At 35.8% G+C, this 22,452-nt stretch overlaps 1 pseudogene across 1 annotated transcript; it reads right to left on the minus strand.

The window, feature by feature from the left end:
• Positions 1 to 20,267: 20,267 nt before the first annotated feature.
• Positions 20,268 to 21,242, minus strand: LOC115898396 (annotated as a pseudogene). The gene has a single exon (XR_004058135.1). The product of XR_004058135.1 is annotated as a small ubiquitin-related modifier 2 pseudogene (transcript).
• Between the last annotated feature and the right edge of the window lie 1,210 nt (positions 21,243 to 22,452).

Genomic DNA, 22,452 nt, shown 5'->3' on the forward strand with positions numbered 1-22,452 from the left:
ACTTTGCCAGACAGATCTCTTTGCCACTTTAGGCCATTAGTATCTGTGCACAGCCAGATCAGGAATTGCACATATAGCAGGTTGGAACTGTGATAGGAAGTGACTGAAGTCACCCAGTAGGATACTAGAGGCATTAATAAATACTGTTGGCAGATCAAACTTGATATGCTAAAATTTGCTATTTCAGAACATTTTGAGGTTAAAAGAAAAATTAAAAAGCCACATCTTTGAAGGCAACTGAGTTTATGATTAAGTTATGATTTAAATTGATTGTGTGTGTGTTTTCTGTTACTAGCACTCTGACCAAGTCTGAATTCACCAATAAAAAGGGGATAATGATGCCTATTGTGTAAGACTGCTGTGAAGATTAAAAGAGGCCAAAAACTTAAAAAGGCTTTGCAGAGTCCCAGGAAAAAAATGTGTGCAAATGTATATGTATTTTTCTTACTCATTCCAGTTTGTTTGTTATTAACACATTTTGAATCCCTTTCCTCAATTTCAGCTTGTGTGTCTAAATCTCCTTTTTACTTTTGTTGGAAAAAGATTATCAGTAGTTTTAAAAAAGTGTTAGGGAATAATCAGAATATAAAAGAAAATTGATTTGTAGCCTGTTGTAGACAGGAGGATTTTTGATACTTGTTTTCTGTCATATAAACAGCATTTATTTTCCCTTTGTCAACTTTTGAAGAAAATATTCAAATAAACCCAGATATCTTTTATAACTATTGAGTACTGTTAATTTTACTTGGATATTAGAAATAAATTTATACTGTTTTATTTGAAAATAACATACACTTAAATATAATTTTAGAGGTTTTTACTGAGAAACACATATTTACATTTTATTATGAAAATAGGATGTATAAGAAAGAAAATAAGTAACTTTCCAAATATACTTGTTTTCTATAAGATGAAGCCAACTTTCTCACTAATCATTTTTGATTTTAGATTTTTCACTTACAACTTTCCTTGATTTAAAATGACTTAGATCTCATTTTTTAAAGACACAAATATGCTTTATGTAGGTAATGTTATTATATTTGCACAGAACCGTTTAACAACTGCAATAAAGAATGATACAAAAAGTTTAGATTAAAGAAAGTTTAGATTAAAAATTAAATTCTTGGTAAAAGAATTCCGTAATAAGAAGTTGAATGTTGGCCGGGCGCGGTGGCTCACGCCTGTAATCCCAGCACTTTGGGAGGCTGAGGTGGGCAGATCACGAGGTCAGCAGATCGAGACCATCCTGGCTAACACGGGGAAACCCCGTCTCTACTAAAAAATAAAAAATATTAGCCGGGCGTGGTGGCAGGCCCCTGTAGTCCCAGCTACTAAGGAGGCTGAGGCAGGAGAATGGCGTGAACCCGGGAGGCGGAGCTGATAGTGAGCCGAGATGACGCCACTGCACTCCAGCCTGGGTGACAAAACGAGACTCAGTGCCAAAAAAAGAAAAAAAAAAAAAGTTGAATGTTAATACAAATCTTATCCTAAGAACAACATTTGAGAAGTCGTCAGTTTATCTTAAATTGTTTTCAAGTGGATTTGGTTACTAACATGAAAGAAAAGGCTTTCATCTGAAGACAGTTTCAGTTTCTGAAGTTGTCCCATACAATTGACTTCTCTACATTGTTGTGCTGAATTTCTAATATAGTCTTAATATTAGGTTGGTGCAAAGGTAATTGTGGTTTTTGCCATTTACAATGAAGACTTCAAAAATCATCCGATACGATGAAATATAAAACCCTTCAGGTATTAATACACAAGTATAATTATGAACTCTCTTGGGGGTCTGAAATTACGTTTTAACTCTTTGATGTAATTTAAATGCTCCCAACCTAAAGTACCCTTTAAAATTAAAACATTTGTTAGAATATTCTAAAATCAAGATCTATAATGACAAGAGCCAAACTACATGATTATTAAGACTTACAGTGTTTCATTGTAGAAATAAGGGAAAACTGGCTGGTGAATCTGCGTTTCACCTACCAGCTTTTGTACTAATTAGGAAATTAAATGCAGGGCTTGCCAGCAGTGTTGCTTCATTTAAAACAAAATATGAAAAAAAAGTACATATATGATAAACTTGGGTAGGCCCAAGTTTGAGTGGAAGGCATTGTCTAAATAGTCACTGCTTTTCATCAGATAGGGATGCATTTATTATATTTGTATTCTCTACTCTCTAAATTTGAAAAATATTCCTAGTGAAGAGATTAACTTTAAAAACATGACTAAGAATGATGTTCGCTTTTTTTTTCTTCTCAATTCATGTTGCCAGCTTCTAAAATGTCTAGGTACAATTAGGTTATTTATAAGAAGTGATGTATCCTTAGACCATGTTATGAATTATACTTCTGTATATAGAGAGAGTTGACCAAAAATGGCAGAAGGTTAGAATAAGTATAAGTTTTGAAATATTTCATCATTAAATATTTTCTTTGAGTACCACAGTCTTTTTTTTCTTCACTTCTTTTAGTCTGGAAATTGATAATTTCTTTTAAAACAAGTGTGGCTATATGTAATATAATACTATAGTTCAACTATTTATAAATTTTTATCATGTGTTCCTTTCCAAAATGCATGCATGTAAGATTACAAATGTACATATTCTCAGCCAATTCTGCTATTTCCTACAAAATATTTATGAAAGACTTATTGGCAAATGTAAACTGTAATGTAGCTCACCTAATGTACAAAATGTAATACTTGTCTAAAAAATATTTTTAAAATAAAAATATTTGCTATTCTTTCATGAACTTAAATGTAATGTTATAAAATACTTGTATATGTTAACTATTAGAAAAGTATAGAATAAAGTTTGAAGAATGCAGGCATTATTGAAAATAGTCAAATTTTCAATAAGCTTCCAAGAATATTGCAGATATCTACATTTTCTTCATTTTAAGAACAAGAATCTCATTTAACTTAGTTGAATGAACATAAGTCCTCGGGGATATCATTTTAGTGTCACTTCCTATCAAACCAATACATTAAAACCAGTGTTCCAAATATTCTAACCTATTCAAGCAAAAAACATTCACCAAAGTAAAATACAATGTAAAAGGCACTATAGAGTAGTTTCAAAGTAACAGCTGTCCTATGGTTAGTCACATGAATATTTAGAATAAAGGAAAAAGTAATGAAATGGAAACGTAAAGAAAGAGAACTCTGAATATGCTTAAATGTGTACAAATAATAGTCAATTTGCAAATAACACAAACTCATATATCAGTCAACAACAAAGAGTTGTGGTTGATAGAAAAAGAAGGAGTCCTAATATAAAATTAATTTCCTCTGTTTCTTTTTCTTTTGTTTTGTTTTAAATTTGTTCCCTAGATCTGTTTTGTGGGAAAGGGAAGGAGTGACTCTACTGAACATCTGTAATACCCAGCTGCACGCTGGCATTTGGGTAAGATTTGATTGGTAGCGTACTTGAATGTAGATTTACAAATGTGGCCCAAGGCCAGTTTTCCCTTATTTCTACAATGAAGCACTGTAAGTCTTAATATTAAGTGTTTACTGGAAAGGAGAACAAGAAAGCAGTTTCTAGCAACACGCAGAGAATGAAAACAGGTGAATTAATCAGTATTACTACCTACCCATAGGTCCCACAGCTTATCATAGATATTCCAACCATGAAATGCTAGCTACTCAATAGTACAGAAAAACTGCCTTAAAATAGCCTGCCAGTGCTATTACCCTAGTGCTGTCAATTGGATAGTCTCAAAACTTATGTTTTGTCTACTAATCCTTTTGTGGGGTTTTTTGTATGTTTATTTGTTTTACATTTGGGTTCTCTCTTTGTTAAAATTCAAAAGGTATAACATGATTTGATTAGAGGCTTCTAAAACAGCACATCAAAAACCTTATGGTCTGGAAACTATGAGCTTGAGAATTGTTACAGAGTAATAAATACATTTGTTTTTACCTTTGCCTAAAATTTGTATATCTGTCTATACAAAAAATAAAATCTTGTAATTCTACTTTCAAACCTATTAAATTAATGGGAGAGATTGCAACTAATATTTGGTACTTTTCCACAAAAGTTTGAAAGGATGGCTAAACTTTACCATGAGGTAAATAACAATACATCACAGTTGAAATTGACAGATGTGGAAAGGTGAAGTTCATGTTATTAATTTCCTGGAATCATTTAAACTTTCAGAAATATGCCTTTACTTCCATCAGTGAAAGACTTTCCCATCTACAAAGCAAAATCTGATATTTTTAAAAGATCAGCTTACCAGAACTATTATTTATTTAACAAGAGAAAAAGATATTCCTAATGTGAAACTATGCTTAAGTTTAAAATGGCCCAAACTCTTCATCATGTTTTGATTTGTATCCTGATGGTGTCAAGAATACCTCTTAGCCCTTATAAAGATATTACTCATGTTTTTTCTCCTTTGTGTTCCCCATGGAGGTTTACTTTATTGGACATATTATGCTCTTCTTATTTCTAGCTTACCTTGCTTTTTTTAAACACTATTTGATAATATAAATAGTAATAATAATATGACTATATATTAGCATAGCTCTTTTAAATTAGCAAAGTTTTCTTATAGACGTAATTTAAAATTATAATCACATAAATCATATAAAATATGTAGAATAGGAGTATATATTCAAATTAGCCCCATAAATGGATCAAATTTATTAGCTACATAATAGGTAAGAAAGAGCTGAAGTTGGAACTCTGAAAGCCTAACTCCAAGCTTAGAGATTCTTCCTGGTTGACTCACCATGACTGACTTCCAAAGCATGCTTCATGTACCTTTTCTATTCACTTATGTAAGTATCTCATAATTTTACTGAATATAAATTAGAAAGTATGTCATCAAATGTGATCAGAGACTCTACGTGATCAAAATATGGATGAAATTAGAGAGAATCTCTCTAAAACATTTTTGTCCAGAAACATAAATATCCATAAACTGCTAAAACTTTGAACATAATTTTTATTGTTGCTTTTTAAGATTATTCGATTCCGGCCGGGCGCGGTGACTCAAGCCTGTAATCCCAGCACTTTGGGAGGCCGAGACGGGCGGATCACGAGGTCAGGAGATCGAGACCATCCTGGCTAACACGGTGAAACCCCGTCTCTACTAAAAAATACAAAAATATTAGCCGGGCGAGGTGGCTGGCGCCTGTAGTCCCAGCTACTCGGGAGGCTGAGGCAGGAGAATGGCGTGAACCCGGGAGGCGGAGCTTGCAGTGAGCTGAGATCTGGCCACAGCACTCCAGCCTGGGCGGCAGAGCGAGACTCCGTCTCAAAAAAATAAAAATAAAAAAAAAAAGATTATTCGATTCCTTATTTCAAATTCTAATTGACCACACAAATACCCTTTAGACTTTTAAGGGAAAGAAGTTAAATTCTAACACTTAGGAAAAAATAAAGGTGAAATGCAAAATTCCAGTATGCTCTAAAATATAAAAGTACTAAACAAACAAACAAAAAGCAAATATGCACTTAACGAATACAGAAGAGCATTTAATAAAATCTATTTATGAGATTCTCCACAAACATACAGAGTTAATGTAAATAACTGATGCTAACACGTAGTGTTGATCCCAACACTGTGGTTATTGGTAATTCAATAAACATTGACTTTTGGAGGAAATAATCACAAATTAAGGTGAATAATATAAAGTGGAGTAAATAACTAATATTTGCTGAATTTGTTTTTATGAGGTTATTCTAATTTATTCTCATACAGGAAAACAAAAATATATCCAGAATAATGTCATTATATAGACCCTGAATAAGAAACAAGAAATCTGTTTAATAGTAAAAATAAATGTATGTGTTAAGGTAAAAAAAAAAGTTTGGATGCTGAGACAGAATACTTTCCACTTTGTGGTTGACAAATGCCAGGATTATTTTATGGCAATTACATTTTGTAGGTCCATTGCTTTCACATTTCCGTTGTCATGATAATGTTAATTGTATAACATCCATCATAAATTTAAAAGGACAAACACAATGTTCCATTTGAAAAAGACTTTGATAATTTATAGGAAAAAAAAAAAAAAACTTGACGTCTATACAAGACTTATACAGAATTCTTAACCCTTTTAATCACAAAGCATCTTGTTCATTCCCTCAGCCAGAGACAATGACAACAGAATTTTAAGTCATTTTCATCTAGGCTTTCAAAAATTTGAGAATCATGCAGTTTTATTTTTAAAACACTGGTAAGTAATTATTCATGACTGTGATGCTATACATTTGCAATATTAACCCTTGATGGGTTTTTAAATAATCTATACATGGCTGTTCACTCCTGAGCAACATTTTATGTCCTCATTCAGAAATGCTTCCAAAAGTTGGAGTTTGAATTGTAGCCTTCATCGAAGTCAGTAAAATCAGGCAGGGAACGGTGGCTCACGCCTGTAATCCCAACACTTTGGGAGGCCGAGGCTGGTGGATCCCCTGAGGTCAGGTGTACTAGACCAGCCTGGCCAACATGGTGAAACCCCGTCTCTACTAAAAATACAAAAATTAGCCAGGCATGGTGGGGCATGTCTGTAATCCCAGCTACTTGGGAGGCTGAGGCGGGAGAATTGCTTGAACCCAGTAGGCAGTTTGCAGTGAGACGAGATCACGCCACTGTAATCCAGCCTGGGTGACAGGGCAAGACTCTGTCTCAAAACAAAGCAAAACAAAACAAAATCAATAAAATTGTGTAGGTAAAACTTGCTTTCACCTTGTTTTTCCTCTACTCTCACATCACAGTAATGATCACACAGAAGACTTCTGTGACCAAATGAATGAGGGTTTTTTCCCCACACACCAAGCAGCAGACACCTGCTGGTTGTCATCTAATTCAGTTCCGACACTGTCTACCCAGAGATAGTGTCAGATCCCACAGGTTGAGGGCTCAGTCTCCAAGACTGCTACCTCACACACACCCAGTTGCAAGTCTGGGCCTACAGAAGTTCTGATCAATCAGCTTTAAGTTGGGGTTCCCATGAACCAAATCAAAGTTGGGTTTGATTAATTTGCTGCAGAGGTTCAGAGAATTCAGGGAAACACGTTTACCAGTTTATTATAAAGGTTACTGCAATTGACACAGATGAAGAGACACATAGGGCAAGGTATTGGGAAAGGGGCAATTTCCCAAGTTCCAGGGCGGAACTTTCATGCCCTCCCTGGCTGTGCCACACTCCAGGAACCTCCACGTGGTCAACTCCCGAAGCTCATTGAACCCTGACCTCTTGGGCTTTTATGGAAGCTTCATGACATCCACATTCCTTCCCCCAGTGTATAGGGTGGAACTCTCTCATGGGAGGGTCCTAAGACCCACAGTTAGAAAGGTGAAGAAACATTAGAGTGAAGGAGGGGAGGAGAAGGTCAGAGGCCTGCCTTGAGGTCTAACATAGCCAACGCTGTAACAAAAAGCTGTAACAATGCCTATGGGAGTTACAAGCCAGGAATCATGGATGAAAACCAGTATGTATCATAACACCACAAAAAAAAAAAAGGAAATTTATCAATTAATGATATTGCTGGGCCTGGTGGCTCACACCTGTAATCCCAGGGTTTTGGGAGGCAGAAATGGGAGGATTGCTTGAGGCCAGAAGTTTGAGATCAGTCTGGGCAACATAGTGAGATCCCATCTTTACAAAAAATAAAATAAATTAGCCAGGTGCACTAGTGGTGCCTCGTGCCTGTAGTCCCAGCTATTTGAGAAGCTGAGGTGTGAGAATTGCTGTAGTCCAGGAGTTCCAGGCTGCAGTGAGCTGTGATCATACCACTGCACTCTACCCCAAATGACAGAGCAAGAACCTGTCTTAAAACAAAAGCAATTAAAAAAATACATTATTTCATAATAACATTTTTTTCTTGTCATTCTACTAAAAGTGTTAAGATCTACTATCAGATAGGATAATAATGAGTCATTAATGCATGTTTGCAATGGAGTAATTTATATTTACAAAGCTTCAGAATCTAAAGTAAAGTCAAAGGAAGGGGAGGAGAAGCAAAAGAAAGAGGAGGTGGAATGACAGGAAAAGAAGGAGGAGCGGGGAGAATAACAGTTCAAATTCCTATGGCATTAATACATTCATTTATAAAGTAAGCATGAAGTGTGTTTAAATATTGTCAAGAATTAAACATGCACAATATATTATTTCACAATAATTATTAAATTAATCCAAATTTGTATAAATAAGGATTTAAATTATTATTAAATTAACCAGTTGTTTAAATTTGCTTTACTTTTACTCTTAAATGGCAAAGAAAATTTTTCTCTTATTAGTAACTTATGCAAGCAAAAGGGTAAAAAAACGGGTTTGAAACTATTACTCTAAACAATAGTAAGTTATTTTTCATCAACTTTTGGTTGAATGATCTAAGTCCTTTTGAACTGTCGGACTATCAGTCCTGATGGAATAGTGCATCCATTTTCAATGATGAACAATGGATTTTTACAGTTCAGGGCTTTGGCTCCTTTCCATGAAGTATAGAAAACGTGTTGCAGAAAATAATGCTGTAAAACAAAATCAGCCAGGAGTCAGAGTCAGGAGATCCTTTTACTTTTTTTTTTTTTTTTCATAGATGCCTTGGATATTTGGGTCATGTTCTAAACTTAGCTCAGAGATGTAATACTGTCTAGTAGGGGGGCTCAATTTTCAGTCTGTGTGTAGGAGATTTCTAAAGATTTACCTTCTAAATTCTTAAATCAATTAAAGCCATAATGTGTATTCTCTAGCTGCAGAGCCTTCATCCCAATTCTAACACAAGAAGCATAACTCTACAACCTTTGTAGTATTTAGCTTATATCATTTTCAAGAGAAACTGGGCATTGCATTGTCTTATAGAGCTGGTACTCAGGATCGTAACATGATTTTTCTTCTTTTTTCTCCATGGAAATGTCTACCCCATGGTGTTTAAACATGACATTGTAAAGAATTATCAGTAGAGACTTTAGCTGAGCCAGGCAGTTACTGTTTTCTTTTGAAATAGATGATCCATAACATTCTCCCCGCTTGTATTTTGTTTCCCTCTTTTTAAAAGGGGATCAGGAACTTAACTACTTCTAAATATAACAATATAAATTTAAAAAGGAACTGTACTGTTAGGTACCAAGAAATGTGTAAATTTTGTGTTTTCTTAAATTATGATTGTCTCAGAAATGTACCCTGCATACCAAAAATGGGTTGAAAGCTACTGCAGCACGATATCCATGTTGCAATTGGCCAGCATCATCTTTGTTCACTATTTTTGAAGTTTTCTGAGACAAAATTTTGCTTACCTTCTTCCCATCCTCTTTGCCTCTCTCTTATTTCTTGCATTTGATATGTCCCTTTCATCTCTCTTCTTTCTGTATTTAATTGATCATTTAAAAGTCCTGTTCTCCTTTTCTTAGTAGATCTCATCATTCAGGAGTCCCCTGAATCCACACATGGCAAATGTTTCAAATTTATACATTTTAATAGTCACTTGGGTGCTATATGAAGGAGTGGGAAAGATAGCAGATACTTTCTCTGGCCTTTTCCTTGCTCCTCATTTTGGCCAGATCACCATCAACAACTCTGATTAAGCTGTTCTCCTTTAGCACCGAATTTAATTATTTTCTAAAATCCAAAGACTTTGCAGAAAAGTGTTCTTTTCCTATCATATCTCTATAACATTTTTCATCCTCTGATGATTCTGAATCATTTCTAACTAGTGGCATCTTTGCTATGATTATAACTCATAAACAGCATCTGAGTTATGCAACATGGCTTAGGTAGAGAAAGTGGCAAATATTTTTTGGCTCTAACCAAATTTCCTATTTCTGTTTTCATAGTCTACATACAGAAAGAAAACAAAGCCCTGAGCAAGAAACCTGCTATGTGGGTGTCAGTACCTTGAAAGCCAGGATGGGTACAAGCTGTTCAGAGGCTTTAAGCCTATCAATTAATGTCTTCCCCAAAGCTATGGTCAACCACACTCATATTTAGAAGTATGCTAAATAGGCATTGTGCAAGTATTGCTCATTCACAGGCAAAAAATTTTCCTTTCTGTTCTTGTGCAGTCTTACATGAATAAGGAGTTGGAAACAGCTTCCTGTGCTACAAGAAAAACAGAACTCCTGGGTTAAAATTAGTCCCAGCAATGCCCGTAATTAGCGATATAATATGACATGTGTTGCTTACCGTCTCTGGCCCTCACTTTTCTCATTTTGAAGGTTGTTCTTGACCAAAAATATATGGCATTAAAGTTTTAGCAAACGAAAGCCATTTCTCTTTCTTCCATGACTGAATCTGAAATGAGCTGGGATTGATAGAAAATTTTGTCTGTGTTAAGAAATCACACGGTTACTTAACTACCACCACCACCTCACCCCTCCAATCAACCACCACCAAAACTGATTTACTTATTTATGTATGTATTTACGGAGATGGAGTTTCACCTGTCATGCAGGCTAGAGTGCAGTGGCACAGTCATGGCTGACTGCGACCCTGACCTCCCAGGCTCAAGTGATTGTCTCACCTCAGCCTCCTGAGTACCTGAGACTACAGGCACGTGCCACTACATCTGGCTAATTTTTTTAAAATGTTTTTTGTAGAGACAGGGTTTCACCACAGTACCCAGGCTGGTCTCAAATTCCTGGGCTCAAGCCATCCTCCCACCTCAGCCTCCCAAAGTGCTGAGACAGGTGTGAGCCATTGTGCCCAGCCCAAAACTGCTATAAAACCTGGCTTGTAAGAGTGATTTCCATCTCACTTTGGAACATTTGGTTTCTGATCACAACTGATTGGATCATGGATGGCTGTCGAATCCAAGAGCAGGCAAGCGAAATCGTGGGTCATGGCCCAAATGGCCTGGGTAGAAAGGATAAATTATATGACTTGATTTTTGTCTAGAAATATAGAAGAGGATGGAACAGTTTGAAACTGCTGAAGCTGAAATGATATGAGAGGAGGACACGGGGCGACTGGGCCAAATTTATTAAGAAACCTCAAATATGAATAAGATTAGAAAGCAGTAACTCTAATAGATAACCCTATGAGATAGGGAGAAAAATGGAAAGTCCAATGTAAGACAAACATACAGTAGTAAAGGAGAGTTAGAAAAAAAGTCACACTGAGGACCCATGCTAGAATAAATCTCCAGGGGCCCCTCCTGGGTTCCTTCTTAGTGTACCTCTTCCTTGTGCTGGTTGTTACTAATTTTCTGAGTTTGATTTAGGGGAGCTTTTTTTTTTTTTTTTTTTTTTTTTTTGAGACGGAGTCTTGCTCTGCCACCCAGGCTGGAGTGCAGTGGCCGGATCTCAGCTCACTGCAAGCTCCGCCTCCCGGGTTTACGCCATTCTCCTGCCTCAGCCTCCCGAGTAGCTGGGACTACAGGCGCCCGCCTCGTCACCCGGCTAGTGTTTTTGTATTTTTAAGTAGAGACAGGGTTTCACCGTATTAGCCAGGATGGTCTCGATCTCCTGACCTCGTGATCCGCCTGTCTCGGCCTCCCAAAGTGCTGGGATTACAGGCTTGAGCCACCGCGCCCGGCCTTGATTTAGGGAATCTTTCTATACTAAATTTCATATTGCTTGAGGCTTCCAAATAAAGTTAAAATCTTTCCACCCAACCAACTTATAGTAAGAGATTCATTCTATGATTTTTAAACTCCAAACTCCATATTCCCATATGGTATTTTCGTTTTATTAATTCCAAGATGTTTATAATTGAAAGAGTATTTAGAAGATATTTTGAAACAGAAAATTTTGCATGAATATTACCTACTCTGGAACTTTGCTTCTCATATCCTCAATAACAGAACCAACTTGACAACCAATGTTGAATTTATTTTTTATTTTAGAAAAAGAGTAACATATGCAAGATAATATGAGAAATGGAATAGAAACAGAGTAGAAATAGAAGCCTGTTTGATTCAAATGAGGAAAAATATATCGACACTGACTGCACTATATATACAAAGAAATAAACAGCAGCGATTACAGCAGGGTTCAGCATTTGCTTGGAGAAAACCTGTGATCTTGTGTAGTCTCTACCATACTCCTTGCCCCTAGCCAAAATAAACAGAATCTGCATTTTGTTAAGCAAACATAGGTTCAGTATAATTCCTAGTTTTCACTTGACCTCTTGTTGCTGTATTTTTCTTCCTAAAGAGAAATCGGAAGCTGCTACTAAGCCCAGACAGAAACCATGTCTGGGAAACATCAGGAACAGCTCCGATCCATGCTTTGAAGTAGATACGGTGACTTTCAATAGCCCTTGTTTCCCTTTTTGTCCTCATCTTCCTATCCTGGTATTGCTGCCTCTCAGGTTTCTGACCAAAATGTCATCCTAATCCTTTCTTCTTGTTATTATTGTTATAATCTTTCCTTCTTCACCCTTTTCCCCAGCACTTAGACATGTGGTTGCCAAACTTTATCCTAATGAAGTAACCTCTGCTATGTAGAATCAGTTCCTAAAGTGTCAATTAATTGGCCAGATAAATGAATACAAGCTAATACTCTCTTAGATGATCATAGTGTATTGAAAAAAAATTATCTTAATCTGTATGGTCAGATCTGTATGTGACTCTATTATAAGGGATTTTGATAAGCCTTAATTCAAACAGAATTTTCAGGGTTTAGATTCTGTTTATATGTTGGGTCAAATGGTAGCTAGGTTTTAAGTCCTTTGAGAAATCTCCAAGCTGTTTCCCACAGTGGCCGAGCTAATTTACACTCCCACCAACAGTGTATAAGCGTTCCCTTTTCTCAGCAGACTCTCTGGTATCTGTTGTTTTTTAACTTTTTAATAATAGCCACTCTGACTGGTGTAAGATGTTTTGATTTGCATTTCTCTGATTATTGATGATGATGCTGTAAAAACCAATACTTACCATCCCCCAAATAATCTATTGTCTGAGTTTTAAAGTTTACGATACAGATGGTATCATATACCTTAGACAATCATATTAAAAAGCTTTGCCATCAGATCTATTTCTCAAAAAAAGATTTTTTCTTCCAACTTTTATTTTAGATACAGGGAGTACATACACAGGTTTGTTACATGGGTATATTGCACTCAGGTAGTAAGTATAGTCCCCAGTAGGTAGTTTTTCAACCCACGCTCTCCACCATAGTCCACAGTATCTATTGTTTCCATGTTTATGTTCATGTGTGCTCAATGTTTAGCTCCCACTTATAAATGAGAACACGTGGTATTTGGTTTCCTGTTCCTGCATTAATGCATTTAGGATAATGGCCTCCAACTGCATCCATGTTGCTACAAAATACATGATTTTGTTATTTTTGATGGCTGTGTAGTATTTCATGGTGTATATATACCATATACCATTGGGTACTTTATCCAGTCCACCACTGATAGGCACCTCCGCTAATTAAATGTCTTTGCTATTGTGAATAGTGCAGTGATGAACACACAAATGCATATGTCTTTTTGTTACAATTGTCTATTTTCCTTTGTGTATTCCAGTAATGGAATTGCTGAGTCAAATGGTAGCCATCTTTTAAGTTCTTTGAGAAATCTCCAAACTGCTTTCCACAGTGGCTGAACTCATTTACATTCCCACCACCATCTCACTGGTGTGAGATGGTATCATATTGTAGTTTTAATTTGCATTTATCTGAAGATTAGTAATGATGAACATTGTTCATATATTAATATTGATTGGCTAGCTATTTGTATGTCTTCTTCTGAGAAGTGTCTGTTCATATCCTTTATCTATTTTTAAACAGAGTTTTTTTGTTTTTTGATTGTTGATTTAAATACTTTATAGGTGCTGGATATTAGACCATCATTGGATGCACAGTTTGCAAATATTTTCCCCATTTTCCCCATTTTATAGGTTGTCTATTTACTCTGTTAATGGTTTCTTTCACTATGCAGAAGCTCTTTAGTTTAATTAGGTTTCACTTGTCAATTTTTGGTTATTTTGCGATTGCTTTGGGTACTTCTTCAAAAATTCTTTTCTAAGGCTGATGTAGAGAAGAGTGTTCCCTTGGTTTTCTTCTAGGATTTTTCTACTATAAGGTCTTACATATAAATCCATAATCCATCTTGAGTTAATTTTTTATGTGGTAAAAGTTAAGGGTCCAGTTTTATTCTCTTGCATATGGCTAGGCAACAATCCCAGCACCATTTACTAAATAAAGAGTCATTCCCCATTGCTTGTTTTTGTCAGCTTTGTCAAAGATCAGATAGTTCTAAGTGTGTGGCTTTATTTCTGGGTTCTCTAATCTGTTCCATTGGTCTATGTGTCTCTTTTTTGTACCAGTGCCATACTGTTTTGATTACTATAGCTTTATAATGTAGTTTAAAGTTGGGTAGTGTGATGCCTCTTGCTTTGTTCTTTTTACTTAGCATTGCTTTAGCTATTTGGGCTCTTTTTTGGTTTCATATGAATTCCAGAATAGTTTTGTTTTGTTTTCTAATTTTGTGAAGAATGACCTTGGTAGTTTCAAAAGAATAGCAATGAATCTGTAAATTGCCTTGAGTAGTATGGTTATTGTAATGATATTGATTCTTCGAATCCATGAGCATACAATGTTTTTCCATTTATTTTTGTTATCTCTGATTCCTTTCGGCAGTGTTTTGTAGTTCTCCTTGTAGAAATGTCAAAATTTCTACGTTCTGTTGTGTATTACAGGAAGGACAGTCACTAAACTCCACATTCTCTGGGATCCATGCGAGTGAGTCTCTGCTAGGGTTCGGTCAATGACAGACATTTTCAGGAGGTGAGAGAGTGAGAGAAAAGGTCAGTCAAGTATATATTCCTCTCCCTCTTTTCTGTCTAAAATGGTGTCTTTGGCAAAAGCTGTGCTTCTTCCCAGCCTTTATCTCCCTCTAGAAAAGCCCACCCTGATTCCAGCTTCTCCTAGGTTATTATGATCTCTGAATTCTGATGACACTACTTCTTCCCTTTGGCACTCAGTCCTAAGGGTTGTAATAGTTTTGCTTCTTAATCTCTGGGTAACCTTACAGATTTCCTGTTTCATGTTTCAGCTTTTTCATTCCTTATATTAAATCCAAAAACCAGTTCCTTGTACTAAATCCCTGCTGTTTGCAATCTAAGAGTGATTTTTACAGTTGTGTTCTTCACTGATGTGAAGTCCTAGAGATGACAATATTTGTATTTATGTGCTTTCCTATTAACTATTTATTCCATACATTGGCACTGGCTTTTAAATTTTTCAAATGAATATGAGAAAAGCAAAGATGATGAGACTTCGATTGGTGGTTATTCTTCCAAATTGTTTATCTGAAAACTGCTATATTGGAAGATCTACTAAATACCCATTTTTATGTCAGTCTGAAAAAAAAATTGAATCCTTTGAGAGAAATAGTAATGTTTTTGTTTTTGACACCAACTTATTCCTTATTGTAAATAATGATCAGATGTGCAAAAATTAGTAAACAGCTAATGGAGCAATTATATTATTGGGTGTCTATTTCCTCCGGGGTTGGCCTGATACTATTTAATTGAACAATCATTTATTGAACTAGTCTGTGCCAAATATTGTGCTAAGCCTAGGCATATAAAAAAATGAATGAGGCATTAAACCTGTCCAATGGAGGTTCAATCTATTAGAAGTGACAGATAAACAAACAAGTAAATTTTTAATACTGAGTAATAAAGACAGGATGGGAAAATATACAAGGTGTGGGAAATGTAATAGGTTCAGAGGGATTGAGCAGGAAATGTTTCCTGAACTAACGTTTAAGTAATATTTTCAAGAACTGATATCAGTCCAAGCCAGGCACTGTGTTAGAGAACTAAGTGAGAGGAAAATAGTGAAAGGGTTTGTGTGTCATTACAATGAGTCTGGGATTCAATATTTTCTGAACAGTTAAAGGTTATAAGTATGAGATAAATATTCAGACACATACTTTTGAGTTACATTATGAAAGAAACATGAAGAAAGAAAGGCTGGCTAGGAAATTGATATGACTTAAACATACATCTCTGGACTTGACAGTAATAAGCAAATGAACCAAGGCCACAGGGATGGAAATTGGGTGGGAATGATGTGTTCAAGAAATATTTAGAAGGTAGAGTTGCATGCCATTATGACTGTTTCAGTGTGTACTGTATTAGAGAATGAGGAATACTGCTTAGATGATACTAATTTATTCAGGTATTTCATAATCCAACACTAGATATTATCCTTGAATTGGAAAACAAATGGGAATTAAAAGTCTGTAATAAGTTCAACATGACTGAATTTTTTCCAGCTTTGCCAAATTGTTAATTGAGGCAGCAAAATGAATTGATTAAGAGGAGGAATTCTGAAGCCAGAATTTCTGGCTTTGAACTCATGGTCTGCCAGAAAATATTAATAGCTGTTTGTTGAATAAATCAATTAATAGATCAATAAATAAATACTAAATAAAATAGATAAAAAATGGGAAGAAAGACAAGTACTTAGAAACACACAGGTATTTGATATCTTAGCTAATATTTCTACAACTCACTTTCTTTATCTGTGGAATGGGATATGGAATAGAAACTACTTGTCACGGTTAATAATTGTCTTAGTCTGCTCATGCTGTCATAACAAAACACCACAGACTGGCTGCCTTAAACAACAGAGATTTATTTTCTCTTGGTTCTGGAGGCTGGAAAGTTGAAGATCACAGTTCAGGCAGGGTTCAGTTTCTGGTGAGAACCCTCTTCCTGGCTTGCAGATGGTGACTTCTCACTGTGTCCTCACATGGCCTTGCATGCACACAGAGTGAGATGAGAGAGACAGAAAGAGAGAGAGACAGAGAAAGCTCTTGTGTATTGTTTGGTAAGTAAATGAATTCTGTCAGATCAGGGTCCCACTTCACTCATTTAACCTTAATTATTTCCTTACTCCAAATATGGCCACCGTGGAGGTCAGGGGTGGCCATATATGATATATGAATTTTGGGGGAATACATAGATTCAGTCCATAACAATAATATATCTAAAGAAATTGGAACAGAGCCTAATACGATATTATTATCATCTTTGTACCTAGAATATTTCTACTAGAATATACCTATGGAATGTCATTTCCAAAACGATAAGGATTTGTGTCCATTTTATTAATAACAGAATCCAAAGTTCCTGGAACAATGCTTGGCAAATAGCAGGTACTCAGTAAGTATTCACTGAATGAATAAGAGAGTACCTCTAACAGGCACATACAATTGTTGTTATTCCTTTTACAAGCAGATCGTGTTTAGTATGTGACATACATTATTCTAAGTACTTTACATAACTCAATACATTTAATCCCTGTCATAACTTCATGGGATAGGCTAATTGCTTCCTTTTCACAAATGAGAACTCTGAGGCAATAAGAGGTATCACTGCTTGTCAAAGGTCACATAGGAAATAAATGGCAAAGGTAGTGTATGAACCCAGACACTATGGCTCTAGAGTTTCATGCTATTATCGATGACACTACAGAGTTGGCTCTAGGGTCCACAGACATGGCTCATAATGACAGTTCCCAAGGAAAGGGTCTCTTTTACTTAGGCAGAGTATCTTAATTGATACGTGTTCATTGAAGGATCAAGTAAATTCAAAATGACAGCAAGCCTTTAATGATCTCTGCAGCTGGAATATTCATTTCATAACTTGAGAAAAATAGCTGTGCTGGTTGCAGCTGAGATTCAGAAGATAGCAAATATCTCAGCATCCTGCTATTGCCAGTCTCACAAAGCTTTAGGCCTAAGTAGAAGTTGATATAATATTCCTTGTTTTAATTATTTTGCGTCTATGCTACATTTTACTCTTGCATGTTTTTTTTTTTTCTATCATACACCTTATTTCTCCTGATCTTTGTAACCTCTATGTTTTGTACTACATTCTGCTATGTTTGTTATTTCATCTTCTTACACGCTATCCTTTCTGTTCATTCACTTTTTTCTTCCACAATAAGACTTCATTCTTTACTGTTAAGACTCACATTCTTTATGGCTTCTTGCAGTTGTTTTTGTGATTTTATTCATTTGTTTTTCTGTTTTTTATTGGCCCTGCATGATAGACAGAGATTATTTGTCAGCCGTTTGTGGTTTCTTAACATTGCCAACAGGTTGACAGTTTCCCCAGTTCTTTCCCTATGAGGTTTCTGAATCATCTTTTAAAGTAGTTCTCTGTACCAGAAAACGAGAATATCAAAATGCTGAGCCACAATTTACATGAAACATACATTTTGCTTTGATTGTCTTTTTCTGAGACAAAAACATACCATCCCTGTGTTACTACAGTACCAACTTTCAGAACTGAAATTTTCTGCCAGTAAGTTAGGTCCTCTGGTCTAGATGATAAAAGCAGACAGATATTATAAGAAAACCATTTCAAAGTGCATATGTTTTTAATTTGATCATCCAGAAGGTATTCCGCACCCCTTTTCTATTGACATACTGCTATGGATTTATGAAATTTCCTTAATATTCCCTATTGATGAATCGGAGTGCTTTCATACAAATAAATTATTTTATTCCCTGAAGTAAATTTATCCCTCTAAAGATTAAGAAGGATTAAGCTTTGAGTTTATAATATCTTGGTATCTATATATACATCCATTAAAAACACACACTGACCCTCACACACACACACATATTTATGTGTATATATGCATAAATATGTTTGGCAGGTTTATAATTCATATATTTTATATATTATAAATATTATTTAATATGTTCTATAAATATCATTTTATCTTTCAAACTTCTCCCTAAAGCATTAACATCCACATTCTCCAACATACGTGAATTTCTACAGCTACTGCATTGAAAAACAAGAACATCAGTCTAGCCATGTTTTATCAAAATTGCCTCAAAATGCATTTTTTGTCTCATCATCCTTATCTTACGATGAAGAAAGACTAAGCTTGTAAAAACCCCACCTGCATGGATTTTTTTTTCCTAGGGTGGAAAACATAAGGGAGAAAGAAAGCAACTCATATCTTATCCATTATGATTAACAGCCCATGCTAATGACATTCATTAAGCTAAATGAGCAGGAGAATGAGGACTCAAGCTTACTAATTGAGGCAGATTTATTTTTAGGATGAAATTCTCCCAAAATACATTTTCTTTTTTAAAACATTGAGTGTCATTTCAAGGCATATAATTTAAACAACTGATTATGGATGGGATACGCTTTAGCCCTTTTGGAAGTATAAAATTATACAACCACCAAAATCATCATTATCACTTTTATAGCTTTATTATGACTATTATTTATTACATGAGTGGATAAAATATAAAAAAGAAAGAAAAAATGATCTTCATTAAAGTTAATGACTCATCTTTGCAATTTTGTTATTAACTATTTAAGATCTCTTCTGCTGAGTGAGAGTATTAGTCACATCTATTAAACACATACCCACAAAAATAATAGCACCTTAGGATAAGAGGCTTGGAAATATGTTTTACATATGCTGATCTATACTGTGCTTTAAATTAAATATATATATGTATACACACACACATATGAACGTACATATATGTAGCATATATGAAAATTAGGAAGCCTGTCACAAATAACATAGGTTTTATTTATTTATTTATTTATTTTATTTTATTTATTTTTTTTTTGAGACGGAGTCTCGCTCTGCTGCCCAGGCTGGAGTGCAGTGGCCAGATCTCAGCTCACTGCAAGCTCCGCCTCCCGGGTTTACGCCATTCTCCTGCCTCAGCCTCCGGAGTAGCTGGGACTACAGGCGCCCGCCACCTCGCCCGGCTAGTTTTTTGTATTTTTTTTAGTAGAGATGGGGTTTCACCGTGTTAGCCAGGATGGTCTCGATCTCCTGACCTCGTGATCCGCCCGCCTCGGCCTCCCAAAGTGCTGGGATTACAGGCTTGAGCCACCGCAGCCGGCCATAACATAGGTTTTAATACATTTTGTACACAGAAGATTCCACATATTGAAAGTATTTTTATAATAAATATGTATGCTTCTTAATACATTACTGAAAGCTCAATGGACTTGTCATTAAAAGATCTGAATTTAACTTATACTTCTTCCAGTGTTAGCTTTGTATTATGGGAGAGTCTCTAAAATAGAGATAATAAATATGAGCTCAAATAATAACTTTCAAAATTTTTTTCTCACTACAACAAAGTAATTTGTTTTGAGCAAATCCTCTGACAAAAAATTATGAAAGATAAAATATATTTAAAAACTATTTGAAAGCATTAGAGATAAACCAACTGAGGCAGGATTTGAGGATCTATGATCCTTGAGAGAATGGAAGAGCATAAGATGAGTTCCACATTCATCCATCTTTTCCCTTGAAGACATTTTTTCTTTCTTTTTTTTTTTTTTTTTTTCATTTTAAACAAGAAGTTTATTTAAACAACAAGACGCTTGACTTGAAGGGAAAACTATCTAAGATTCTTTTTTGTTTTAGAGTAATTTATCCCTACTTAAAGACAGATTGCCCTACATGTAACAGCTACATACAAAAAAGTTATAAAATTGTCCTTGGTTTTACAATGATAAATGAAAAACATTAAAATTCTCCAATTGAACAAGGTATGCAAGGATTTTTATGTTGTGTGTTTTTGTTAAAACAGTGAGAGCAAAATAACTTACTGGAATATAAAGATAAGAGCTGAATGAGCATGCCACTAATGGAGAAAGGGGGTATTTTCACAGAATCAGTATTTTTCCCCATCCTGTCTCCACTTGATGTCAATTAAAACATACCATTGGCTGTATAATTAAAAAAAAAATGCAATATGCTTGTGCACATATACCAGTTACTTTATGTACAATAAAGGAATGGGGAAGGGGGAAATGAAAGAATAGAGAAAACTATACGGTAGTAGTCAGGATGTGGTGGAACCAAATTGCAGTTTTCTAATTGAGAATGTAATCTTGGTCTTTAAAGAACAGAGTTCTGGAGTAAAGAAGCAGGTTCCCTTTTCAGTAGACACCTCCCATCTGCTGTTGGAACACATCAATTGTATCTTCATCCTCCATTTCCAACTGTGCAGGTGTGTCTGTTTCATTGATTGCTTGCCCGTCGAATCGGAATCTGATCTGCTTCATTGACAATCCCTGTCGTTCACAATAGGCTTTCATTAGTTTACTAAGTGGTGTATGCCTCTTAATCTTAAACTGCACCACAGAACCATCCTGCCCCGCCACCTTCAAATTAATATGATCGTTGTTCTCAGTCTTGACTCCTTCCTTGGGCTTTTCGTCGGCCATGGCGAGCGCCGGAGTCTCCTCAGCTGCCGCTGCACAAAAGAGGTACCAGGTCCACACCAAACGAGCACACAAGCAGCACCAGGAGCGGCAGAAGCCCTTGAAGACATTTTTTCAATTCACTGCATCATAGAGCAGAACCCAAGCAGAACCCAGCATCTCACTTGGCTGAAAGTCAGTGACTGGAATTTAAAGCTGCCAAATTGGATAAGACTCAAGAAGCAAAAATCTTTGAAATGAGGAAACTACTATAATGAGGGGAAAAAAAATTTACAGGCAAATCCCCTTCTAGTTATTGGTTAATTACCCATCCTTGCATATGAAAAATGAAACTGAAAAAAGAATGACAAAAGGAACAAAGGAAGATGGAAGAAAGGGAGGAAGGAGGGAAGGAAGGAAGGAAGGAAGGAAGGAAGGAAGGAAGGAAGGAAGGAAGGAAGGAAGGAAGGAAGGAAGGAAGGGAGGGAGGGAGGGAGGGAGGGAGGGAGGGAGGGAGGGAAGAAGAGAGGGAGAGAGGAAGGAAAGGAGGGAGGGAGGGGAGGAAGGAAAGAAGGAAAAAATGTAGGAAGGCAGGCAGGCAGGAAGGAAGAACAAAAGACTAGAAATGAATATTTGCTGAAAGGAAACAACTAAACAGTAATTTTATCAGTTACATAATATCAGGGAGGCCGATGTCGAAGATCAAGCCCCGGAATGGTGCAAACATTTTCTCAAATACTCCAGGTCTTTTGTTAAGACCCCAGAAAAACCACAACCTAGAACTAAGGCCACCTCCTCGGTATAAGGAACATGCTTAAGAGTAAGGACTACTATCTGAAGGTAACAATGAAAGTGATATAGAATAGTTCTACAGAGCTTGAAATCAGCACACAACAAAATCAAGGCAAGTACTAATACAGTATTTTTTGTCAAAGAAAATCTAACCCTCGTTCGAGAAAAATGACATATTCCAGAGTTGCTATAATTTTTCATCCAAAGTGTTGAGAATTCAGTCAAAAATTATCAGGCATATCAAAACATAGGACAAAATGACCAAAAATGAAAACAAACAAAGGCAGGTAATAGAAGACCTAGAGTTGGTATTAGAATTGTCATACAAGGGCTTGAATATAACTGTGCGATTAATATATTCAAGAAAGTAAAGGATGTTGGGTTTTAACAGAAATATGAAATTACACACAGAGAGAGAGAGAGAAAGAGACTCAGTTCAGAATTAAGTAGCAAAATACACATTATTTTCATATACCCTTGGATCATTTGCCAAAGTAAACTGTGTAACTGACATTAAAGCAAGTCTAAACAAA

The sequence above is a fragment of the Rhinopithecus roxellana genome, chromosome 6 (assembly GCF_007565055.1).
Source record: "Rhinopithecus roxellana isolate Shanxi Qingling chromosome 6, ASM756505v1, whole genome shotgun sequence".
Taxonomy (NCBI): domain Eukaryota; kingdom Metazoa; phylum Chordata; class Mammalia; order Primates; family Cercopithecidae; genus Rhinopithecus; species Rhinopithecus roxellana.